Here is a 27,953-nt window from a genome sequence, read left to right as displayed (position 1 = left end):
TCCTTGCTCACAGCAGCACTCCGTGTGGGCCAGCTTACCACACAGGTCAGGAGGCCCTGGGGATCAAACCCTGGACCCTCCATATGGTAGAGGGATGCTCTATGAGTTGAGCCACATCCACTTCCCTACAGTGGATTTTTTATTTCCTTCTCATCAACTTATAAAAGGCAAATGCTATATGATATAGCTGTCTCCTGAAGTGGCCCAGATCATGATGTAAAACTTTCCGTAAGTTGAAGTAAATTCCCTCATATCCCTTTGCAATAAATCTTGTTCCCCACACCCTGTAGTTCCTTTGGTGTTTCTGATCTGCTCTAGGACATGATTCTGCCTTTTCTAGGATTTCATATGAATGCATTCCTGCAGTATGTAGTCTTTCATGTCTGGCTTTTTTCTCTTAGCTAATGCTTTGGGGATTTATCTACACTTTTGCATTTATTAGTAGTCTCTTTGTCTTGTTGAGAAGTATTAATAGTTATTTTCCTTGCATTGCTGAAAACAAATGGGCAATATTTATTCATTCACCAGTTAAATGGTGTATGGAGTTCTCTCCAGGTTTTGTCTATTGTGAACAAAACCATTATGAACAGTCTACTGCAAGTATTAGTGTGAAAGTTTTTCTTAGGTAAAAACCTGGAAGTGGAATTGCTCAGTCATATGAAAAGATGTTAAACTCTGTTTAATTGGCAACTTGTTTTCCAAAGTGGCTGTGCGATTTTGCATGCTCACCAGCTGTGTATGAAATTTCCAGGTTCTCTACAACCTTGACCACACTCATATTGTCAGTCTTAATTTTAGTGATTCTAGTGGTTTTGCATTGTAGTTTTAGTTTGTATTACCCCAGTGATTAATGATGTTAAACATCTTTTCGTATGATCATTTATCTTTTGTATATCTTCTTTGGTGAAGTGTCTGTTTCAAATCTTTTGCCTATTTTTTAGAAGAATTCTTTTATTATTGAATTGTAATAGTTCTTTATATATTATAGAAACAAGTACTTATTACGTATTTCTATTGTGAATATTTTCTTTTGCCCATTTTTGTCGAGTTGTTTGTTATCTTATTGAACTTAATGTTCTTATATATTGTAGGTATAATTTTGCAAGTATTTTCTCAGTCTGTAACTTTTTAGTTTTCTTAGAGTCTTGAAGAGCACAAGTTTTTATTATGATGACATCCAAGTTACCCATTTTTTCCTTGTATACTTCAAGCTTTTTGTGTCCTATTTTAAAAATCTTTACCTAAGCCAAAGTAAAAAAAAATTCCCTACATTTTCTTCTAGTTTTAAAATTTTAGCTCTTACCTATAGGTCTGTGATCCATTTTTAGTTAACTTTTGTATATGGTGTGAAGTTACTCCTAAGGTTCGGAGTTTTTTTTTACATGTGAATATTCAATTATTTCAACATCATTTATTGGAAAGAATAGTTCTCCCCTTGTCACATTTATCACATATCATTTAGTCATATATGCTTGAACCTGTTTTATGGATTCTCTCTCTTCAGCTGATTTCTTTGATTATCCTTGCAACTTTCCAACACTCTCTTAATAGCTGTAGCTTTGTAGTAAGTCTCAAAATCATGTAGTGTAAGTCCTCCAATTTTTTTTCCTCCTTTATAAAATTGGTTTGGCTATCCTAGGTCCTTTGAATTTCCATATAAATTTTAAAATCAGCTGGTGAATTTCTCCAAAAACAGTCTTGTGTAATTTTAATGAAAGATTGTGTTAAGTCTAATAGAACATTTTGGAAAGAATTAGGCTAATATAAATGATTTTTTAAAATTTCAATTTCCAAAAAAATTTTTTTCAATTTCCAATTCAGACTAGTATATAGAAATGTATATTGTATATTGACATATCCTGTGACCTTGCTCAACTCACTTATTATTGCTAATAGTTTTACAAATTTAAATAACTTTATACCAATTAGGAAGGCCAATAACCAGAAAGTCAGATAGCAAGTATTAGTGAGGATATGGAAAAATTGGAACCCTCATACACTGCTGGCAGGAACGTAAAATGGTGCAGTTGCTTTGGGAAACAGCTTAGCAGTTTCTCAAACAGTTAAACATAAAGTTAGATATGAACTAACAATTCTCCTACATATAGACCCAACAGAAATTAAAATGTATTTCCATGCAAAAATGTATATGCAAATATTTATAGCAGCATTACTCATAATAGCCTAAAAATGGGAACAACCCAAATGTCAACAGATGAACGGATAAACAAAATGTGATATATTCAAATAATGTAATATTATCACCATAAAAAAGGAATGAAGTACTGATACATTCTGCAATGTGGATGAACCTTGGCCACATAATGAAATTATCCTGTCACAAGAGACCACTTACCTGATTCCATTTATATGAAATGTACAAAATAGGCAAATCTTTAGAGACAAAGTAGACTAATCATTGCTTGGGACTAGGGGGTGGAGATGGGAGAATAAAAGAGATTGTAGCGAAAGGATAATGGGGTTTCTTTTCTTTATTTTTTTTTTTTTAAGGAGGTGCTGGGGATTGAACCCAGGACCTCATATATGCAAAAGCAGGCACTCAGCCACTGAGCCACACCCACTTTGCTGGGGTTTCTTTTTTAAGTGATGTAAATGTTCAAAAATTGACTGTGGTAATGATTGTACATATCTACCTATACTAAAAACCATTAAATTGTATACTTTAAGTGGGTGAATTGCGTGGTATATTATATCACCATAAAGCTGTTATTAAAAAATTTTTTTCAAAAGAAAGTACCTCAAGCTCATATATTCAAAGGTCTTTTCACTCTCACTGGTGGGAACCAGACTTACTCCCTGTGTGAGCTCCCAGGAATTGTTCCTCTTAACCGCATCCTCCCTTCTGGTGGTTTCCTCATATATGCACAGATCCGTTGGCAGCCAATGACTTGTTGAGACCCTACTCCAGATACCTGGGTCTCTCTCACACTCATTCTTTCTCTGTCCCTCCATCCTTCCCTTTGTCTCTGTTCATCTCCCTGCCTCCCCCACCTCTCTCTCTCTCTCTCTCATTCTCTCTTCAACTCCCTCCTCTTTAGTATTTTGCCTCACAGTTTATATCTGCCATAGTCTCCTTGACTGGCTCTGGCCCTGGCCCTGGCTCCTCAACTTAATGATGCCATGAGTTTTCTGTGGACCCCTTTTCTAAACTGTGACCTGAAAACCCTCTCCAGGCAAGAAGTTGAGGCAGATCGTAGGGCACACCTTTGTTTCTTCGCTCCAGTATCTCTGCCCTGACCTGCCTGTTATCCTGCCTGAAAGCCATTGCTTTTAAATATCTTGTTTCTTTAATAGTTGTGATCCATCACAGATGGAAGCAGAAACTCCGTACCTTTTAAAAAAATTTTTAGCACTTCTTTATTTTCTGGCATAAATAGTTTTTCCGATCTCACCTTGTACCTACTTATATTAGTCAGCCAAAGGGGTACTAATGCAAAATACAAGAAATCTGTTGGCTTTTATAAAAGGTATTTATTTGGGATAGAAGCTCACAGTTACCAGGCCATAAAGCATTGTTACTTCCCTCACTAAAGTCTGTTGCCACATGTTGGAGCAAGATGGCTGCCAACATCTGCAAGGGTTCGGGCTTCCTCTTCCTCTTCAGGCTCCGTGGTCCCAGCTTCTTCCAATATCAGCTGTTAGCTGTGATAAGTCTCATCTTTCTCCTTGGGCTTGTTTCTCTCTGGTCTCAGGTGCTCTACTTTCTCCACAAGTCTAACTGTAGACTATCAGGCTAATGGCTCATCTCTCTTCCTGGGGCCTCTGCTGTGTTAATGGAGACTTCGCTCTTTCCTCACGTATCTGCTTCTCCGTGTGTTTTCTTCCTGGGGCTCCAATATTAAACACTCCAACTCTTTGCTCTGCCCTGTCATTTTCTCCAGTCAAAGCCCTAATCATATAATTTAATCAAGTAAAAGTGAAACCTCAGAAATTAATACAATCTAATACACCCAGAGGAGCATACCAGTTTACATACAATCCAATATCTATTTTTGGAATTCATAAATAATACCAAACTGCTACACTACCTTTTCCCTTCCCTAGAATCAGCCATTTTCCCAAAGATCTTTAATTTCTTTAAGTGTGGAATGGTGTTAGATACCAAAATCGAGGCACTTGATGTACTCATTGTTTCTGAGGTGTCTTTGGGTTTTTTTTTTGGCACTTTCAGTGGACAGAGCCAGAAAATTTATGCATGTAAATACACCTGCTAGCATATACATAATACACATATGCACAAAGTATTTTTATATATGCAAATATGCATGTATATATACATTTATATTTCAGAAATCATGAGTTCTCACTGATACCTCCTATTTCAATCCATCTCTACGGTGTACTTTTTTTTCCATCCCATTAAATATGTCCCTTCTTGCATTGTGAAAAGAGAGATTCCAAAAATCATCAACACATTTACTCATTTACTCAATCCTATAATATAGTTATAGAACTGCTTCACCTTTATCAATATTAAAAAAGAAAAAAACCTGCCAAATAGAGTTCAAGATTAGTTCACAGTTCACAGTACCACTCCCTAGACAACCCTACTCAAGACTCAGAATTTATAGGGTATATACTTAATAGTGTATTCTCGAACTATTTGATTTATTCACTTTCCCCCTTATGTGTGATGTTCATTTGAAGTATTTGAAGTATGATTAGATTCATTTTTTTTCAGTTTGCTCTCAGTTTTAGTTTTTTCCCTCTTTCGATCCTTGCTCAAATTTTTTTCAAATATGTAAAACATTAACATATATAAAAACATTAAATGTAAAACACTAACATGCTTCCAAAGTCAATACTATTAAAGCTCAGAATCGTCACTACTATATCCCTTCCACCCTGTTACATTACGTACCATTGTATATAACCATCATCATTTTTTGGTTAATCCTTCTTGTGTTTTCTTTTTAAAGATAAGCAGATATGTATAGCCTACTATATATTTTATATTTTTTGCAATTTTCTTTTTTCACTTAATGATGACATCTTTAATGTGCCAAAAGAAAAGAACTGCCAACCCAGAATTTGATGCCATAGAACAAAGAACATAGAGATATAAATGGAAGTATACTGTAGCAAGTTTCTTGCATTTAAGAAGTGATAAAATGTGCTAATTTAGTTTATACTGCAATAATTTAAGGATGCGTACTCTAATTTCTAGGATAATCATTGAAAAAAAATTCCAAATTATACAACTAAATAATAACTGAAGAGGTAAATTGAAATAATAAAATACCCAGTTAATTTAAAACACAGAAGTAAAATAGGAATAAAGGAACAGAAATAGAAAGCAGGACATAGCTGTGCAATGGACACAACCAATCCAAGGTCCACAGAGAAAATGTGGCATTGGTGTAGGAAAAGTGGCCATGGTGGCTGCTGGGTGCGGGGAATGGGAGGAAGAGATAAGATGTGGAGGCGTTTTCGAGACTTGGAGTTGTCCTGGGTGGTGCTTCAGGGACAATTACCGGACATTGTAGATCCTCCCAGGGCCCACTGGATGGAACGTGGGAGAGTATGGGCTATGATGTGGACCATTGACCATGAGGTGCAGCAATGCCCAGAGATATACTTACCAAATGCAATGGATGTGTCATGATGATGGGAGAGAGTGTTGCTGTGGGGGGAGTGGTGGGGTGGGGGTGGTAGGGTTGAATGGGACCTCATATTTTTTTAATGTAATATTTTTTTTAAAATGAATTAAAAAATTTAAAAAAAAGAAAAAAGAAAACAGATAGCAGGGCTGGATCTTTTTAATGACCCAGTTATTGGTATTTAAAGAAAAACACTCAAGATATAAGGATGCAGGCTGAAAGTAGAAGGATTAAAAATGATACATCATGAAAAAACTTTTACCAAAACAAAGAGGATATGACTATATTAACATCAAATTATATGTAAGACAAGACATGAATTTCATAAGGATAAAAAGGGAAAATGAAAAGGGAAACATAACAATCCTAAATTTGTAAGCACCTAATAACATAGCTTCAAAACATGTAAAGCAAAAAGTGACCAGTATAAAAGGAAAATAGACAAATCCACAATTACAAAGATTTTTTTTTAAAGATTTATTTATTTCTCTCCCCTTCCCGCCCCGTTGTCTACTCTCTGTGTCCATTTGCTGTGTGTTCTGCATCTGCTTTCATTATCCGGCAGCACTGGGAAACTGCGTTTCTTTTTTGTTGCATCATCTTTTTTTTTTTTTTTTTTTTTAAGATTTATTTATTTATTTAATTTCCCCCCCTCCCCTGGTTGTCTGTTCTTGGTGTCTATTTGCTGCGTCTTGTTTCTTTGTCCGCTTCTGTTGTCGTCAGCGGCACGGGAAGTGTGGGCGGCGCCATTCCTGGGCAGGCTGCTCTTTCTTTTCACGCTGGGCGGCTTTCCTCACAGGCGCACTCCTTGCGCGTGGGGCTCCCCCACGCGGGGGACACCCTTTCGTGGCAGGGCACTCCTTGCGCGCATCAGCACTGCGCATGGCCAGCTCCACACGGGTCAAGGAGGCCCGGGGTTTGAACCGCGGACCTCCCATATGGTAGACGGACGCCCTAACCACTGGGCCAAAGTCCGTTTCCCTGTTGCATCATCTTGCTGCGTCAGCTCTCCATGTGTGCGGTGCCACTTCTGGGTGGGATGCACTTTTTTTCATATGGGGCAGCTATACTTACGGGGCGCAATCCTTACGTGTGGGGCACCCCTACTCAGGGATGCCCCTGTGTGGCATGGCACTCCTTGCGCACATAGCACTGTGCATGGGCCATAGGTCAGGAGGCCCTGGGGATCGAACCCTGGACCCTCCATATGGTAGATGGGCAGTCTATCGGTTGAGCTACGTCTGCTTCCCAATAGCCAAAGACTTTAACACAGTTTTTCAGAAACTAGTAGGATAAGAAAACAAAACAAAACATCATTAGGATTAGGTAGACGTTATTAACTAATTTGAATTGACATTTATAGAAAACTATACACAACATGTCCATTGGTAATTATAAAAATTATATTGCCTGTCAGCATCAAACCCATTCTTCAATGCCTTCTCTGTCATAAGGGAACTGAGCCCGCTTTTTCTGCAACTGGCATGTATTAAATTTTGTTAGTGGAGTTGCTTGAGAAACACTGCGGGAGAAAGGGTTTCTCTTCCTAGTTTTCATGTACTTCCAATTTTTTCCTGCTCACTTCTATCATGCATGTTGGGGACAACTAGTGGAACCCACTCCAATTAAGTGTCAGCACCACCACCGCAGGCAGATTACTGTGAGTCTCTCAGAGGCCCCAGCCTCAGCTTCCCTGCGTTCCTGTAGGACTACATGCCCGTCCTGACCACAATTCCCCACCTACAGCTTTGGCCCACTAATACCCAGCAAGAGGCACTTTAGGTTTGCTTATTCTGGCCCATGATTCCTAGCCTACCAGCATTGGACTGGCAATTGTGAACCATCTCTTATCTGGGACAGCCCAGTGAATTTCTCTGCTTTCCACCATGCAGACCCACCTTCAACGACAGTGTCTGAAAAACAACCTTGGGATTGTGCCCCGCCCCCTGCCAAGGTGGTTCTTCCCTTAAGTACTCTCTCTCTCAGTGACAGAGTATTTTAAATTTCCCTTATCCCTTTACAATTAATCTGTTATCAAATAATAATTCGCTATATTAAAACTTCCTCTATTCAAATTACTGTGTGTTTTCTCTCTCCCAAATTAACCTTGACAGTTGTATAATAACTAGAGAATACATGTTCTTTTCAAGTGCACATAGGACGGTTACCAAAACAGACCACGTGCTGAACGATGGAGCAAGTTTCATCAGCTTTCAAAGGATTCAAATTATATAGAACAAAAGGGAATTAGAATATTAGATAACTAGAAAATTCCTAAGTACTTGAAAATTAGACAACACATTTCGAAATGGGTTTGTGGGTCAAGGAAGAAATAATGAAAATTAGAAGGGATTTTGAATTGTTTGATGATAAAAATAATACAGGAAACAGCTAAAGTAGTGCTTAGAGATGTTTAAATACAAATACGACGAAAGAAGAAAAACTTTGAAAATCAATATATAAGCTTCCATATTAAGCTAGAAAGAGCAAGTAGAGAAAAACTAAATATAAAAAAAAAAGATTTAAAAGTCCAGGTTAGAAAAAACAAGTACAGGTATACTTGTATTGTGCTTCACTTTATTGTGTTTCACAGATACTGTGTTTTTTACAAATCGAAGGTTTGTGGCAAACGTGCATCAAGCAAGTCTGTTGACACCCTTTTTCCAACAGCATGAGCTCACTTTATTTCTGTGTCACATTTTGATAATTCTCTCAAACTTTCCTTGTTATATCTATTATGGTGATCTGTGGTCTGCGATCTTTGTTGTCTCGATTGCTTTGGGGCACTAATCGTGCCCACATAAGACAACGAACGCCATCAGTCAATGTGTGTGTTCTGACTGCTCCACCGACTGACCGTTCCCCTGTCTCTCTGCCTCTCCTCAGGCCTCTCTATTCCCTGAGACACAACAATATTGAAATTGGCCAATTAATAATGCAGTGTTTAAGTGGAAGGAAGAACTGCAGGTGTCTCACTTTAAATCGAAAGCTAGAAATGATTAAGCTTAGTGAGGAAGGCAGGATGAAAGCCAAGAGAAGCCAAAAGCTGGGCCTCTCATACCAGACAGCCAAGTTGTGAAGAATACAAAGGGAAAGTTCTTGAAGGAAATTAAAAGTGTTATTCCAGGGAGCAGATGTGGCTCAAGCAGTTGAGTGCTTGCTTCCCACATACGAGGTCCAGGGTTCAATTCCTGGCCCTGGTACCTCAAAAAAAAAAAAAAAAAAAAAAAGCAATAGGAATGCTTATTCACTGTTGGTGGTAATGTAAAATGGTACAGCCACTGTTGAGAACTGTTTGGCAGTTCCTAAAGTTGAATGTAGACTTGCCGCGTGACACAGCAATACCACTGCTGGGTATATTCCCAGAAGAACTGAGAGCAGTAACCGGGACAGACATCTGCACATCAATGTTCATAGCAGCATTATTCATGATTGCCAAAAGTTGGAATCAACCCAGGTGTCCAATAACTGATGATTGGATAAACTGTGGTGTAATCACAGTGAATTATTATGCAGGTGTAAGAAGAAATCACATGGATGAGCCTGGAGAACTTGCCCTTGAGTGAAGCAAGCCAGAGACAAAAGGACAAATAATGTCTGATTGTCCTTCTATGAACTAAATATATTGTGTAATCTCATAGAGTTACTAACTTGAATATGGGTGACTAGAAAATACAATGAAATTAGAGAATGGAAAGTTGAGGGTTAACTTGTGCAGAATTGGTCAAGAGGATGTGTGTTAAACTTTGGAAATGAATAGAAAATGTGAAAGCCCTACATAATGTTTGTATCTAGCAGTACTATTATGTGGGTATGAAAATGGTTTAAAGGAAAAGCCTAAGGTCATGTATATTACTGAAAGGAAAGCTAAAAAATGTAACATGGAACTGTATAGCATAGTAAAACCACACGTGAAATACGTATATGGCTAAAATTGCATATATAAAACCCTTTTTCTTTGAGTCTGAACAAATGTATGTTAATTCTACAAAATGTTAGTATCAGACAAAAAAACATGCTAAGTGAAAGAAACTAGACAGAAGTACTACATATTGTATGGTTCCATTGATATAAAATGTAAATATAAATCAAATTAATAAAGGTGAAATTAGATCAGATGAAATTAGGGCTGGAGAAGGAATGCTAAGGGGTATAGAGGTTTTCTTTTTGGAGTAATGAAATTGTTCTAAAATTTTTTGTAGTGATGCACAACATTGTGGTTATGCCAAAAGCCATTGATTATACACTTTGGATAGATTGTATGTTGTGTGAATATATCTCAATAAAACTGCTTCATAAATAAACAAATAATTGAGCAAGAATACCCAGAAATAGCTATGCACTCAGAGGAAACAGAGATTGGGAGTTGAAGAATTTTCTTGTTTGTTTTCTGGGGATTTAGTTTGTTTATTATTAGTAGTATTGAAATAATGAAAATGCTCTAATAATGATTGAAGTGATGGTTACACAACTATATGATTATTTCAAATACCATTGATTGTACACTTTGGATAAATTGTAATATGTATCAATAAAATTGATTTGTTTAAAAAAAGGAAAGATTTGTATCTTCAGTGGAAGCAGGGGTCTTTTAGTTTAGTTCAGGGCACGTGGGAAAACTAGCTACCCTTGAGGGTTAGTGCTGCCACCAGGCTTCTTGCGGCCCTAGAGAGTGGAAGTGAGAACCTGGGAAGGAGGGAGAGTGACCCAGCTGCCAGGAAAACTGTCCATTTTACAGTCTGAATCAATAGACTCACACTTGTAAAATGATGTTTTCACTGCAACTTTGAAATAACAAAAGATTGAAGACAACCAAATACCCTGTCCCCTGAGAGTTTGTTAAATAAATGGTGTTGTATCTATGTTATAGAACTCAGTGCAGCCATAAAACAATGAGAAAGCCCTTTTGTACTGATATGGAGTATTCTCCAAGATATATTGCTAAGTGAGAAAAGAAAGGCACAGAACAGTACATATCATTCATGGAAAAAGGAAGAAATATAACGTATATACCCACAGTTACTTGTATATGTAAAAATCTTTCTGGAAAGAAATGTAATAATCTGTAATACTGGTTGTTTGTGGGGAGGGGAACTAGATGCAGGAGGGAGACTTCTCTGTATACCCTCTTTCACCTTTTAAATTCTGAATCATATGACTATGTTAATTATTTTAAAATGGAATTCAAATTGAATTCTGAAATTTAAAAAAAAACAAAGCTGCTACTGCAGTGAATGACACAAATGATGAGAAAGCAAAACAGCCTTAGTGCTGATTGCTGATATGGAAAAGTTTTAGTGGTTGGCTAGGTCAAACCAGCACAACCTTTTCTTTAGCCTAAAATCCAGAGCGAGCCCCTAACTCTCCTCAATTATGAAGGCTGAGAGGGGTGAGGAAGCTACAGGAGGAAATTTGTTTGAAGAGGTTGATTCATGATGTCTAAGGGAAAACACCATCTCCATAAAATAAAAGTGCAAGGTGAAGCAGAAAAGGCTGATGTGAAAACCATAGCAAGTTATCTAGAAGAACTAGCTAAAATAATTGAGGAAGGTGGCTGCATTAAACAATAGATTTCCGAAGTAGATGGAACAGTCTTCTATTGGAAAAAGATGCCATCTATCTTGGACTTTCATAGCTAGAGAGGACAAGTCAATGCCTGGCTTCAAAGTTTCAAAGGACAGGGAAACGGACTTTGGCCCAGTGGTTAGGGCGTCCGTCTACCATATGGGAGGTCCGCGGTTCAAACCCCGGGCCTCCTTGACCCGTGTGGAGCTGGCCATGTGCAGTGCTGATGCGCGCAAGGAGTGCCTTGCCACGCAAGGGTGTCCCCCGCGTGGGGGAGCCCCACGCGCAAGGAGTGCGCCCGTGAGGAAAGCCGCCCAGCGTGAAAAGAAAGAGCAGCCTGCCCAGGAATGGCGCCGCCCACACTTCCCCTGCCGCTGACGACAACAGAAGCGGACAAAGAAACAAGACGCAGCAAATAGACACCAAGAACAGACAACCAGGGGAGGGGGGAAATTAAATAAATAAATAAATCTTAAAAAAAAAAAAAAGTTTCAAAGGACATGCTGACTCTCTTGTGAGGGGATAAAGCAACTGGTGACTTTAAGTTATCATCAATACTTATTTACCATTCTGAAAATCTTAGGACCCTTAAGAAGTATGCTAGGGGAGCAGCTGTAGCTCAAGTGTTTGAGCACCTGTTTCCCATGTATGAGGTCCTGGGTTCAATCCCTGATACTTCCTAAAAAAAAAAAAGTGTGTTAAATCTACTCTGCCTGTGCTCTGTAAATGGAACCACAAAACATGAGTGACAGCACATCTGTGTACAACACGGTTTACTGAATATTTTTTTAAGCCCATGTTGAGACGTACTGATCAGGAGAAAAAATATTTTCACAATATTTCTGCTCATCGACAAAGCATCTGGTCACACAAGAGCTCTGATGGAGCTGCACAGAGATGAATATGGTTTTCATTCCTACTGACATATCTATTCTGCAACCCTGGATCAAGGAGTAATTTCAACTTTCAAATCTTATTATTTAAAAACTACATTTTGTAAGGCTATAGCTGCCATAGATAGTGATTCCGCTGATGGATTTGGGCAAAGTCAACTGAAAACCTTCTGGAAAAGATTCACCATTCTAGATGCTAGTAAAAATATTCATGGGAAGCGAACTTGGCCCTGGGGTTAGGGTGTCTGTCTACCACATGGGAGGTCCAGGTTCAAAGCCCGGACCTCCTTGACCCGTGTGGAGCTGGCCCATGTGCAGTGCTGATGCGTACAAGGAGTGCCCTGCCACGCAGGGGTGTCCCCGCGTAGGGGAGCCCCACGTGCAAGAAGTGCGCCCCGTAAGGAGAGCTGCCCAGCGTGAAAGAAAGTGCAGCCTGCCCAGGAATGGTGCTGCACACACAGAGAGCTGATGCAGCAAGATGATGCAACAAAAAGAAACACAGATTCCCGTGCCGCTGACAACAACAGAAGTGGGCGAAGAAGAACGCGCAGCAAATGGACACAGAGAGCAGACAATGAGGGGATTGGGGGGAGAAGGGGAGAGGGAAAAAAAAGAATATTCAGGATTCATGGAAGGATGTCAAAATACCAACATGAACAGGAATTTGGAAGAAGTTGATTCCAACCCTCTTGGATGACTTTGAGTGGTTCAAGCCTTTAGTGGAGGAAGTAACTGCAGATATGGGGGAAATAGAAAGAAAATTAGAATTAGAAGTGGAGACTGATAAGATGTGACTGAATTGCTGCATTCTCATGATAAAGCTTTAATGGATGAGGAATTGCTTCTTATGGATGAGCCAAGAAAATGGTTTCTTGGGATGGGATGGAATCCACTCTTAGTGAAGATGCTGTGAGCATTGTTGAAATGACAACACAGGGTTTAGAATATTATTTAAACTGAGTTGATAAAGAAGTGGCAAGATTTGAGAGGAATGACTGCAATTTTGAAAGAAGTTCTACCTTATGTAAAATGCTATCCAACAGCATCACATGCTACCTAGAAACCTTTCATGAAAGAAAGTCAATCAGTGTGTCATTGTTACATTATTTTAGGAAATTGCCACAGCCACCCCAACCTTCAGCAACCATAACATCAAGGCAAGACCCTCCATCAGCAAAAACATATGCCTCGCTGAAGTCTCAGAAGATGGTTAGCATTTTTTACAGTGAAGTATGTGTTGTTGTTGTTGTTTTTACAATGAAGTATTTTTAAGTAAGGTATGTACATTGTTTTTTAGACATAATGCCAGTAGATTAACAGACTACAGAATAGTATAAGATTAATAGACTACAGAATAGTATAACTTTTAGATGCACTGGAAAACCAAAAAATTTGTGACTCTCTTTACTGTGATATTTGCTTTACTATTATTATTTGCTATTTATTATTTAATTTACTCAAACCTTTTGAATGAATTTATAAATTCACTCAAACTTGCTTTCGAGGCCAACATAACTCTGATCAGTGAAACTTAACAAGAACATTACCAAAAAAGAAAATAAACAGTTGATATCTCTCATAAGCATAGATCCAAACATCTCAAACTAATTATTAGCAAATTGAGTCCAGTAAATATAAAAAAGAAAGGAGATCAGGACCAAATGAGATTTCTACCAGGAATGCAAGGCTATTTAACCTTCAAAATTCAATGTAATTTGCTAGTTATCAGAATAACAGAGGAAAACCATTGATTATCTAAATAGTTACAGAAAATCTATATAGGGTAGTTTTAAATGTCACAGAAAAATAGAAATAAAAACGTATTTCCTTAATTTACAAAAATGTCTATAGCAAACGTCACAATTGATGTTGAAATATGAACATTTTCCCCCAAAATTCAAGAACAAGACAAAGACATCCCAAATCATTAGTTCTATTCAACATTAGACTGGAGAGCTGAGCTATTAGGCAAGAAATAGATATAAAAAATATAACATTGGGGGAATATATAACTTATTATTTCCAGATTACGTTATTATGTACAGGAAAAATTCAAAAGAATTTACAAGCTATTAGAATTAACAAGTGAATTTAGCAAAGCACCTGGAAACAAGTTCAATATATAAAAATCTATTTTTCTATATATTAACAACAAATAATTGGGGGGGGGGATTTTTTTTGAGGTATCAGGGACCAGGGATTGAACCCTGGACCTCATATGTGGGAAAACAGCACTCAGCCACTGAGCCGTATTGGCTTCCTTGAGTTGGTACTTTCATTTGTTTCATTTGTTGTTTTTGTTTTTTTTCAGGAGGCACTGGAAACTGACCCCAGGACCTCCCATTTGGGAGATGGGAGCTCAACCACTTGAACCACATCTGCTCCCTGAAAAATATTTTTCATTCCATTTATAATAGCATCAAAACATCCAATATCTAAGAATAAGAATAAGAATAAGTAATGAAATATGAGCAAGACTGCTACAGTGAAAACCCAGTCAAAACACTGCTGAGAAAGCTCAAAAAGTCAGAAAGTGAATTACAGGTTACCAGGGGCAAAATAGACAGGGAATGGAGAATAAATGCTTAATGGGTAAGAGTTTCTGTTTGGGGTGTAGGAAAAGTTTTCTTTTTTTTTTAAGATTTATTTATTTATTTCTCTCCTCCCCCCCCCCCCCCCCCCCGAGTTGTCTGCTCTCTGTGTCCATTCGCTGTGTGTTCTCTGTGATTGCTTCTATCCTTATCAGCGGCACTGGGAATCTGTGTTTCTTTTTGTTGCATCATCTTGTGTGTCAGCTCTCCATGTGCGCGGCACCATTCTTGGGCAGGCTATGCTTTCTTTCACACTGGGCAGCTCTCCTTAGGGAGCGCACTCCTTGTGCAGTGGGGCTCCCCTACGCAGGGGACACCCCTGCTGTGGCAGGGCACTCCTTGCGTGCATCAGCACTGCGCATGGGCCAGCTGCACACGGGTCACGGAGGCCCGGGGTTTGAACCGCGGACCTCCCATGTGGTAGAAGGATGTCCTAACCACTGGGCCAAGTCTGCTTCCCGGAAAAATTTCGATGATGGTGATGGTAGCACAAAATTGTGAATATGATTAATTCAAATGAATTGTATACTTGAAAATGGTTAAAATGGGAAATTTTATTTTGCATATGTTACCACAATGAAAAAAAAATTTTTTAAGTGTTGCTAAGAGAAATTAAAGAAGACTTAAATAATTGGAGAAATAGATCACATTCATGGGTTGACAGTTTCAGTATTGTTAAAATGTCATTTTTCTCCAAACTAATATATATAGATTCTATATGATCAAAAATTTTTGAAGTCCAACAGTTTTATTTAATAGAAATTGGTTAGCTGGTTCTAAAATTTATGTGGAAATGGAAAGGAAATGAAGTAGCTCTAGAAATCCTGAAGAAGGGCAAAGTTCGAGGAATTACACTACCAGATGTCAAGATTATTATAAAGCTACAGTGATGATAATAGCGTGGTAGCAGTGCAAGGATGATCACATACATCAACAGAACAGAATACAGATTAAAAAATAGACATAGATGTAGATATTCGATCTGTTTATTTACTGTGACTCAGCGGGGGAAGGGTGGTTTTTCAACAGTTCTGGTCTTCATGGATATCCTTACAGGAAAAACAGACTTTGATTCCTACCTCCTACTATACATAAAAATTCATTTGAGATGGGTCAGAGATTTCAATATGAAGGGTAAAACAAGAATTCTACTAGAGGAAAACATTAGAGCATAACTTTGCCAGCATTGGATAGGCAAAGATTTCTTAAACAGGACATAAAAACAGTAGCCGAACAAGAAAAAATGGGTAAACTGTATTAAAATTAAGACGTTTTCATCGAAAGATAACATTAAGAAGGACTTTGCCAAGAACGTGAAAAGGTAACCCACTCAAGCTGAGAAAATATTTGGAAACCACCATAGGGGTTTAAAATCCAGAATAATCAAATAAATCCTGCCCCCAGCCCCGCCCAGGGCGGTGTGGGCGGGGTCTAGCCTGGGCTGCGCGCATGCGTCGTGGCCCCACCCCTTCCGTCCTGTCTTTCCCGCCAGGGCGGGCCTTGGCGAGAGCGGCGCTTGGCAGGCGGCAGCAGCCCTGAAGCCCGCGCAGTGGCCTGACTGCAGAAGGTGCGGGGCACAGGGTGCAGCCCTGTCAACCAGGAAGCTGGGCTCCTGCACCGGGGCTCCCGGCGGGAGCGCCCCGGCCGGTGGCTTCTCCTTTGGGACGTGGGAGTCTGGCACAGCGACTCTTCTGTGGGGCTCAGTTTGGAACTCCTGTAGGCATTGCAACCCCAGCAACTGCATCTGCTCCTTCAGGTGGTTTTGAAGCTCGGCTATTTGGAGCTAAACCTGCCACTGGGTTCACTCTGGGAGGAACAAATACGAGAATAGCAACAGCTGTAACTACAGGATTAACTCTGGGCACGCCAGTCACTGCAGCTGCACCGACGACAGGTTCCAGTGCAGGATTCAGAAACCAGCAGCGTCCGCCACACCATTTGCTCCGCCTGCTACTTCTGCCTCAGCCGGTGGTCTCACTCTTCCATCTGCTCTAACATCGACTCCAGCAGCTTCTACAGGATCTACTCTAAACAATTTGGGGAGCTCAGTAGTCACAACTGCCACTGCATCAACGGGCCTTTCTTTAGGCGGAGCCTTAGCTGCTTTGGGAGGTTCGCTTTTCCAGAGGACAAACACAGCAACGTCAGGATGTGGACAGAATGCTCTAAGCTTAACTTCGGGAACTTCTGCAGCTACTTCAGCTGCAAGGCAACGAAGGCCTTGGTGGTGCACATTTTAGTAGTTCATCAGATAAAACAAGACCAGAGGACAGTAAAGCACTGAAGGATGAAAGTCTACCTCTGTCATCTGCCAGGATGTTGAAAATCACCGAAATTTGCAAAGGAACAAAAACAAGTCCAAGAAGAAATTAGTAGAATGTCTTCAAAATCAATTACAAGAGGATATTGAAGCCCTAAAACAGCTTCTCTAATTGGCTTCCAGTGGGTTACAGAGAAACATGCTCCATATTGACAAATTGAAAATAAAAATTGCTCAGGAGTCGTAGAATGTTGAAACAGCTTTAAGAACCTAGAAAACACCACCTGGACTCCATGAAAATACAGCTCCTGCTAACTGCAGAATCTTGGTTCAGAAGTTTGAGGTGCAGCTTCAGTAGTACAGAAAACAGATTGAAGAACTAGAAAACCGTCTTGCCACTCAAGCAAATAATTCACATATAACTCCTCAAGATTTGTTAATGGCTTTGCAGAAAATTTATCAAACGTTTGTAGCTTTAGCTGCACAACTTCAGTTTATTCATGAAAATACAAAAGCTACCAGAAAATGTCCTTGAGAGAGGCCGTAGATGTGTTTGAAGCTAGGCGAGGTGAAGTCAAGATGTGTTAGATGCCTCCAGAGTTACTACCAGACCCACCCCTTTTAGCGCCCTGCCACCTGCAGCAGCCATTGCCATGGCTGCAATCCTTATGCAGCAGCGACATCCGGCTGCAGGGCCACAGCCATCTCCAGGGCTTAGTTCTGGAGTGCCATTCGGCTCAGGTATTGGCACTGGCTTACAATCAAGTGGTCTTAGGTTCTTCAAACCTTGGAGGATTTGGAACTAGCTCTGGTTTTGGAAGGCACACCACCAGGGTCTCCACGTTTAACTTCAGCAGTCGTGGCATCATGGCTTTACCTGGTTTGACCTTTGGGGTGTCCACATCCTGCCTCTGCAGGTTTGGGAACAGGAGGACTGCTCCTGCAGTTGAAGAAACCCTAAGCTAGAAGCAGAGGAGGAAAGAGGTAAACATATGGGGTGATGTGTTAAGAGAATCCATAGCAGCATCCTTCAGAGTGTATTTTTCTAAAATTGATGCAGTAATTCGATGGCATCCCAGGAGATTTATAAAGTTTTTTTTTTTACCTTTCCCTACTTTGAAATATGAACTTTGTTCATGTTTGCCATTCTGAGCTCCTTTTTCCTTTTGAATTTAAAACCCAGCTGTGTATCTTTTGTTATTTTGAGTCTCAGGGTAAGAAATGTTCTGATTACTTTATTGATTGACTAGTAAAACGTATTTTAACCTAGTGTTGATAGCAATTTTTTTGTTAATAAGGTTTACACTATGTGAAGATATGCACGTTCATTTCTTATGTAGACAGTATGAACTCTAGGTCTATTCTAAATCAGTTTGTTCCTAACAAAGGCCATTTGATCTACACTGCAGGGCATCCTGTGAGTACATTTGTAGATATATACAGAACAATATGCACAATTGTGTGTACATATAAAACATATATTTACAGACCTATAACTCTTGCCTCAGCCTGTTCCCCTTTTCTAAGTGTGTTAGTCAGCCAAAGAGATGCTGATGCAAAATACCAGAAATCTGTTGGCTTTTATAAAGGGGCATTTATTTGGAGTAGAAGCTTATAGTCACCAGGCCATAAAGCTAAGTTACTTCCCTCACCAACGTCTGTTGCCACATGTTGGAGCAGGATGGCTGCCAATGTTTGCAAAGGTTCAGGCTTCCTCTCCCTCGCAAGGCTCTGTGGTCCCAGCTTCTTCCAATATCAGCTGTAGGATGGGGTAAGTCTTGCCCCTTTCTGGGCTTAGCTGCTGTGCTCATTCCACATGGCCAGCTATAAACTATCTCTTTGCAGGGCCTCTGCCATATCTAACAGGGCATTCTCTCTTTCTTAACGTATCTGCTTCTCTGTGTATTTACTTCCCAGTGCTCCAGCGTTAAAACTCCGTAACTGTCTCCTCTGCCATGTCATTTTCTCTGTGAGTCAAAGTCATACTGACATGGCCCAATCAAAGCCTTAATCATAATTTAATTAAGTAAAAGTGAAACTTTTCAATCCAATACGATCTGATATAACCAGAGGAACAGACCAGTTCATAAACATAACCTGGTACCTATTTTTGGAATTCACAAGCAATATCAAGCTGCGATACTAAGGTATTCAGTTTTTCACCTTTCAAGCTTCAAATCCTCAGTGCTTGTAAAATGAGCTATAGAGGTACCAGATCATTGCAGTTGCTTACTTGAAGATTTGTTGAAATAGTTGTTAATTTGTGACTGACTCAGCTTCATTGCCTCTGCCTTTTCCATTTTTGTTTCCACCTTAATTTTTAGCAGCTACTCCAAGTGAGGAATGTTGTGAGACTGGCAGGTTTTAACAACTTTTATTATCCTATATACCCTCATATCACTTACATGAAGTGTTTTTCATATCTGAGATGGAGCTTCAGGAGCATATTTGAACTCCAGTCTAGTGTTCTGGGGGTAAAGAGCTACTGAGCCAAACTGATTCTCTGCAGGTGAGGGATGCACTGTTCCTTTAGTGGAAACTTTTCTATTACAGCTTTTCCAATATAGAGTTCTTTGTAATAGGGATATTGATATCAACACCAAATGGAGTGGCTTATCCACCTCTTAATGTCTTGTGTTTAATATGGACTAGAGAAACAACATATATGTTTAAGTTGCTACAAAGAATATATATATATAAGAATATATATATATAATATATATAAGAATATATAATATATATATAATATAATATAGCAACTTAAACTATCCCCTGTTTTAACAGTGAACAAAACTACAGGTAATAACTCATAAGCATGTCAGGTTGTGCCTCTGTATAAAATCTGCCTCTATTGTAATAGTATTAGAAATGGTGCTAAAGGAAGAGAGCCCTTTAAAGCAGGGCTGCCTTAGCCATGATTCCAGAGAAACCATTAGGTAGATCTGTTTATCTTTTGAATACAGTTTTCAGGTGAAATGTGAACATGAAATTTCATTGAAAATAGTTTAATTTCTTTATATAGAAGGTTTGAGCATAATGTGCATCAAGTTATTTTCAGAATCATTTTCACCAGGGTACCTAATTTTTCTGAAATGGTATTGCATCATATATATATACATACACATATTTAGTATAATGTTAGTTGGGTTTGATTATAAAAGTTGTCAAACCTGCTCTAACTGCATTTTGCAGTGACTTTTAAATTAAAATTTATGCACTGTGATGTTAAAATAGAGAATTTTTTTTTTGCTTCTGAGCCCTAAACTTGCTTTTATTTTTGCATACCTCTCAAGTACTACAATCCATAAATCCAGATTGTGGGGAAGGTTAGGAAAAGGTGTAATTTTGTGGTTTGCGTTACTCTCAGAATTACATAGACAGTAATATCAAACTTAAAAAAAAAATTGAGCTGCAAAATCTGAATATTTATATTTGTTGCTTATTTTCCTTTATATATTTTTCATTTTAATATGTTGAACCATTGGAAATGTTGTAACTAATTACTTCATCACAAGATTTTAATGTCTTGTCATTGTCTTCACTTTGTCCAGAACTATCACCATGTAAACAATAAAATTTGTGTCAGTTGCCTGGAAAAAAAAGGTCAAACAACCAATTAAGTGCTGCATTGTCAGCTATCAGTTGCCTCATAGGGAAGGCAATGCAGAACTTTACAAAATAAAAGACAGAGAGACACAAGAGCGGAGGTAAAGGTGGGACCAGGGGACTCAACAGCTTCTGGAACTAAGTGCCTCAACCCTAGTTTCCACAGCATATTTATTTGAAAGCTAATGAGCAGCTGTTTGCTACAGCAAGCAACTTCCAACATCTTCTACAATAGCAGGAAGCAACTTGCCGCATCTCCAATAAGGTAATTTACAATAACAGGATGCAACTTGCAACATCTACAATAACAGAAGCAACTTGCAACATCTATCATAAGGTAATTTACAATAACAGGAAGCAACTTGCAACATCTACAATAACAGGAAGCAACAAATTAGGTAAGCCAGTTTCCTACAACAAACGAGAAATGGTCAAAAGACTTGACACTTTCTCAAAAAGGAATACAAATGACCAAAAAAGCACACCAAATGTTGCTCAGTATCACCAGCTATTAGAAAAATGCAAATCAAATCCATAATGCATTATCATTTCACACCTACTAGAATGGACATTATTTTTTAAAAAACACAATCTGGCAAACCTGCTACTAGGTATATACTTAGAAAACCTGAAAGCAGCAACATGAACAGACATTTGCTCACCAGTATTCATAGTGACATTATTCACAATTTCCAAAAGATAGAAACAACCCAAGTGTCCATCAGTCAATGAATGGATAAATAAAATGTGATATATATATACACATGTATGTACATGTGTGTGTATGTGTGTGTATATGTATATATATATATATATATACACTTGATGGAATATTATGAAGTCCTGATGCATGCAACTACATGGATGAATCTTAAGGACATTATGTTGAGTGAAATAAATCGGATGCAAAAGGACAAATACTGTATGGTCTCACTAATATAAATTATGATTATTATAATGGGTAGACTCATGGCATTAAGATCTGTAGTATAAGTTACCAGGAGATAAAATGAGGGTAGAGAATGGGAAGCTGATCCTTAATTTGCACAGAATTTTTAATAAGGTTGGTTGTAAATATCTGGAAATGGATAGAGGTAATGGCAGCACATTATTGTGAGTATAATTAACAGTGCTGAATTATGGGTGATTGTGGTTGAGAGGGCACGTTCAGGGTTGTATGTCTCAATAGAAGGAAAGCAGGAGGTTAAACTTGGGACTGTATAACATAGAGAACTCTGTTGAGGATAATGACTGTGGTTAATAGTACAAATATAAGAATTCTCTTTCATGAACTATAACAAATGTACTTCACTATTACAAGGCGCTAATAATAGGGTGATATATGGAAAAAATTACAACTAATGCAAATTATCAACTATAGTTATCAGTACTATTGTAATAGTTCTTCATCAGTTGTAACAAAGGTACTATGCCAGTGCTAAGGTTTAACAATAGAAGAATGTAAGGAGTAGGTGATTTTTCTTTTTAGAGTAATGAAAATGTTTTAAAATTGATTGTGATCAAGAACGCACAACTCTTTGATTATATTGAGAGCCATTGATTGTACACTTTGGATGGTTTGTATGGTTTGTGAATAAAACTTAAATTAAAAAAAGATACCATTGGAGAGTGAGAGACAAGAACTGACTGGGATTAGATATTCAACAGATGTATTTAGACAAAGTACTTGTTCCCTAAATATACAAATCAACACCTACAGATTGATAAGAAAAGGACTAACAACCCTTTTTTTTTTAATGCATGAAAGATTTGAAGAGGAACTTCACTAGAAACACTTTACACAATATAAATAAATAAAATAAAACAAAAAAGAATATCCAAATGGCCAATGAGAATATAAATTTGTGGCCAACATTATTAGTCACCTGGGGAATGCAAAATGAAACTATAGTGAAATAATATTACATACTCATGAAAATGACTAAAGTTTAAAAGACTGGCAATACCAACTATTGTGGAGAAACTGATTTTTTCCTGTAGAACACGAGAAGTAAAAATCAGACTTGCTCTCTTGCCTTGTATGGTTCTATAAAAAGATGCAGACAGTGTCTCATGGAGGTAAAGAGTTTAGAGAATTATTTTCTGAAACTTAAAAACCAGCAATGAATTAAAACAAAAAGTTGGTTGTTCTTATTCAAACTTAGGCTGTTTTAGTCTGGTTTCTGCCTGTGCTTTCAAGTCTGGTTCATCATTTCTTATTTTGACTTGACGATGATGTTAACAAGTAAAGTAAGTACGTCCCTTTTGCTGGAGTTTATTTTTTTACAAGGGAAACTATTTCATTTCAGAAATTATTTCTGTCTGAGTTTTCAAAATGTAAGTGATATTCCATGGATTGGTGTCATTTATGAGAATTCTACCAATTTTCATCAGGCTCAATTTTGCCATTATTATTTTATTCCTGTATATCCCATCTTTCTTTAAGATCTGTTACCATTATTGTTTCTTTTCTGTATATTCCAAAACATTCTTAGAGTGAGAATTCTACTAAAGCTACTCACTTTTTTGTATACTCTTTAAAATGTTGCAGTGAATAATAAAAAGATATACAATTAATTTCCCTTAGTAATCAAGAAGGAAAAATACTCTGTTTTCAAGGTATTTTTGAATGTATATAGAGAAAAGCTGGTTTCCTAATGAACTTGCTGCTTTTCCTTGTGTTGAAACCAGTCTGTATGTGCTGGACATTTGAAATACCAGAGAGTACTTTGCTAATGTCTATCTACTGGACCTTGGGGAACATGCATGGAGTCAAAGCTAGATTTATTGACTTACTGCAACAGAGGGGAATGTGTCAAGAGAATCGTGGACTGTCTTAGTAAAAGGCGTACAGAGGATTTGGGGATGGGGAGATTTGGGCACTAACTGACTCTAAGGAGGGCCTATGGGAAGTGATAATCAGCTCTGTATTGGTTGCTATCATCAACCAAAAGTGGCTTAAGCCTTTGGGGACTTGGTAATTTCTGAGAGTCATTGAAACAAGGCAGGGGAAGTCATTGGCAGTACTCAAAAGATAGGGGTGTTTGTAACATACTATTTTTGTGGCATGGATCCTAGAAAGATCTGTAGAGATATAAATACCAAGTCTTTCCCTTAGGATAGCACATGATCCACCTTGAGAGACCACTATTACATCTAGAGCAGCTCTATTTTGAACCACTATCTGGACAGTTTCCTGAATCTCTGGGCAAGGAGGTCTGTGGCCTTTCGTGGCATTATCATTTTCTGGTTTTTTTCCTGAATCATAGCCTGTAGGATTCTGGCTATTTTTCAGGCTTCTTGTGAAGTGTAAAATGAAGTGATTTGGGGGCAAAAGACAGCAGCCCCAAATTTCTTTTCAGATATTAAAGTTTTTGTACTCTAATTAAGGCCCAGGTTTAATTTTTTCTTACTCAGGTGAAATTATTTAAAGATCTCTTATTCCAAGAAGAATATTCAATTGACGAAAATGGTTCTGGGGTGATAACAGGAACTAGTCTGAGGACTGTTTGCTGGGATATCAGATCCTTGTCCAATTCATGCATTGTAGCCAAGAGGCTTTTGTGCTACAAACCCAATATCAGTCATTAGGAGGCATTCAATAATATATATTTTTTCAGCCAAAATAGTTCTGTGAAAAGTTTTGCATGGTGTTGGTACCATTCAGCAAGAATTTTTTTCTTTCCAGTACAAGGTGGTGAAAATTTTAAGATTCTTTTAGATATAACCCAGAGAAACTTCGGCTTAAACCTAATTAGTGCACCTTTCTTGTATGATAGGCAAAAGTGAGTTCAATTCCAAAATTATACTACCTATTTTCCTCAGTTTTTCCTACATTCTATTTTTGTGGGAGTTGGTTACAAAGTATAGTTCCCACAAAATGCCCCCAAATGTTATTTCAGAAAAGTCAATAACTTTGCTTTCTACGAGGACCTGATAGGGGTTGTCCAGTTAACTATTGCTCTGCAACAAACCTAGAGGCAAGAAACATCAACCATTTTTGTTATTGGTCAATAATTTATATCAAAGAATAAAGGACTTAGTTTGGCTTAATTTGACATTCCTTGGGTTGTTTTTATCTCAGGGATGAAACGTTATAAGTAATGAAACTCATCTCTTTCAGCAAGTCAATGGGGGAAGACTATTTTGAGCAACATTCTCTATTTTTTTAAACATCTTTGTGTACCTTAGGCGTTATTAGTTTCTTATTACGCCTTCTGTAAGTTTCTTTGATGTTATTTTTGTTGTCTAATCTAATATATATATTTCAGTCACAAATGGGCAAATGTATGTTGTGATCTTTTAAAAAGTTACAGGGTTTTCAAATGGAGCTCTCAGTATGGCCTGTCAGTCAATGAGTCCAAGACACATATACATTTTATGGAACAAAACTCCTCAATACTTATTTTCATCTTCATGCATCCAGCAGCATTTAAGCCATATGATAAAAGCAAATGTAAACAATAATGATTATTTTACTTTTTAAAAAAATAATGACAGCTTTATAAGAAGTTGTAAAAAAATATATTTAGGGAGCTCCTGTATACCCTTCACCCAGTTTCCCCCACTGCTAACATCTTGCATAGTTACATTACCAAAAGTAGGAAATTGGAAAGCGGATTTGCCCAGTGGTTAGGGCGTCCGTCTACCACATGGGAGGTCCGCGGTTCAAACCCCGGGCCTCCTTGACCCGTGTGGAGCTGGCTCATGCACAGTGCTGATGTGCACAAGGAGTGCCCTTCCACACAGGGGTGTCCCCCGCGTAGGGGAGCCCCACGCTCCCCATAAGGAGAGCCACCCAGCACGAAAGAAAGTGCAGCCTGCTCAGGAATGGTGCTGCACACATGCAGAGCTGACACAACAAGATGATGCAACAAAAAGAAACACAGATTCCCAGGCCGCTGACAACAACAGAAGCAGATGAAGAAGAACACGGAGCAAAATGGACACAGAGAACAGACAGCTGGGAGGGGGAGAGGGCAGGGAAGGGGAGAGAGATAAATAAAATCTTAAAAAAAAAAAAAAGTAGGAAATTGACATGATAACAATCTATAGAATTTATTGAGTTTCTCCAGTTATATATGAACTCCTATGTGTGTGTGTATACTCCTAAGCAAGTCTCTAACATCTGTAGCTTCATGTAACTAACATCAGGAGATACATAGCAGTACCATCACCGGAAGTCTCCCTTGTGCTACCCCTTAAAGCAGCCACACCGCCTCTTTCCCCCGTCCCCACTAATAGGTATTTCATCTCTATGGTTGTGTTATTTCACAAATGTTATATAAACAGAATCATACAGTATATATCCTTTTAAGATTGGCTCTTTTCACTCAGCGTAATTCCCTTGAGATTCACCCAAGTTGTTGCACGTAGTAATAGTTTGTGTCTTTTGATGGCTGAGTCTTATTCCATTGAATAGATATATCAGAGTGTGTTCACACATTTATCGAGGGGCATTTGGGTAAATTTCCAGTTTGGACCTATTATGTATAAAGATGCTATGAATATTTGTGTGTAAGTTTCTACATGAATATAAGACTTTCTTTCTCTGGAATAATTGCACAGGAGTCTTGTAATGACTTTTTTCCCTCTAACATAAGATATTGATCACTTTTATCCTTTGACTGAAATCTTACTCTCCCTTGCTGATGTTATGTTGCTCTTTATTACATTTACCTTAAATATTTCACATGATCAGCTAGGTAAGTGCTATATAGTGACTGAGTCATATATTTTATAAATAAAACGAGGATTTCAATAAGCTTTTCTTCTCTGTAAGCACTGTCCTGAAAAAGAAAATAAAAAATGAAAGCCAGGAAATTGTGTTTCCTGAACATTTTTTTTTTCCTTTCAGCACTATGGACACTTTTACTTGTGAAGACAGTTTTGTTATCAGTAAATCTCTCTACTTTACAAAAATACTGAAAAGGGAAAAGATTAAAATGCAAAATGAAAATAAGTACTTTTCCAAATATAAACTCCACAAACTCCGGAAATTCCACTCAATATTTAGGGGCAGTATATTTTGGTGGACACTGCAAAGACACTAGAGTTAGGCAGGTCTGAGTTATTTGAATTCTCTTGTTATTATCTGTGGGTCCCTGGACATGTCCTTAACCTCTGCATGGTGGTTTCCTTCCTTTAAAATAGAGAAAACGTACCCATTGTGTGGTATTTGTGATAGCAGCCTGGCAAACTAATACAGTGGGGCTATCTATCAACTACCTAAAGTGGCGCTGTCTTCTTTGTATGGCGAACTTTAAAATTTTGTGGTCCTTGGAGACGATCGTGGTGGCTCGAGAGCCTTACCTCAGGGTGTTGGCTGAAGTGGGGGGCAGTGGAGCCCGGGCTTCAGCACAGGAATCTGTGCAGATATTTAGCTTCCTGTGGTTACTGGCGAGCAGAATTCATCCACTGCATACCTCCCTTGTGCCTAAGGAAATATATGTGAGAACCTTCTTCAAAATTGCTGCGCCATTAATAAACAAAAGGAGAGACTGTCCAGAGATGAGAATTATAGGATATTCTATGCAGGAAATGTGTGAGGTGGTCTCAGAAGGGGAAGATTATAAGCATTTTGTTCCTTGGAGCAAAAAAATGAGATGTAATATCAAAGAGATCTGGATACTGCCAAGCATGATTAGAAATTGGGTTCCCACCTGTGATGGAGCAACACACATCAGTGGGAACCTTGATGAAGCCACATATGGTGAGGACATCCTTACAGATGGAAGACTTGTCAATCATTCGGAGACAGTTTGGCATTTTAGCCCAGGTCTCCCTGGCTATCCAAGAACTTGTACTTTTGATTTTTCCTTTTTTTTTTATATATTTCACTCACTTCTACACGCTGTTTTTTGTTTTTTTTTTTATGAAGTTGTAAAATAGATGGTAGCTGCCTTTAAAGAAGAACATGTAAGCTGGATGGTCCAGAACCAAATATAACTCGGGAATTAATGCTACATGGAGTTCATCACAGGTCGAAGGGAAAGAAGAATTGGTGTCAGCTACTCATAACTAAGTTTGTTCATGTTTAGGAAGTGCTTTCATCATTAACTTTTAGAAGTCAGAAAGTGTTTGTTACAGCAAGCTGTAATTTAAAATCTGCACCATTAAAAATTTGCACATAGAATACAGAACCACATGTACATAGAATTTTCTTCAATCAAGTATAATTCAAAGTAATGTGTACATCAACATTCTGCATTTACAATAATGGAATATCATTGCTGTTGCTAGAATTCTGACTGACATCCTCTTAGGAACAGAAATTGAAACTAAGTTTAAACCTTTTAAGTAATTATCACTTTACTTGAAAGAGCTTAGTTTAGATACTCATGCAGTGTGTATTATATTAACCATATTACATTTATTAAATTCAGATTCTGTGTAAACAATTGTTATACATAGGGCC

General features: G+C 38.2%; 2 pseudogenes; both read left to right on the top strand.

Moving 5' to 3' along the window:
* The first annotated feature begins 14,539 nt into the window (after window positions 1-14,539).
* Window positions 14,540-17,918, top strand: LOC101420613 (nucleoporin p58/p45 pseudogene; annotated as a pseudogene).
* Window positions 17,919-18,696: 778 nt separating this feature from the next.
* LOC101420182 (coenzyme Q-binding protein COQ10 homolog B, mitochondrial pseudogene) lies at window positions 18,697-27,576 on the top strand (annotated as a pseudogene).
* Window positions 27,577-27,953: the final 377 nt, after the last annotated feature.

The sequence above is a fragment of the Dasypus novemcinctus genome, chromosome 9 (assembly GCF_030445035.2).
Source record: "Dasypus novemcinctus isolate mDasNov1 chromosome 9, mDasNov1.1.hap2, whole genome shotgun sequence".
Taxonomy (NCBI): Eukaryota; Metazoa; Chordata; class Mammalia; order Cingulata; family Dasypodidae; genus Dasypus; species Dasypus novemcinctus.
The sequence above is the reverse complement of the archived record's forward strand: the minus strand, read 5'-3'. Positions and strand labels throughout refer to the sequence as shown.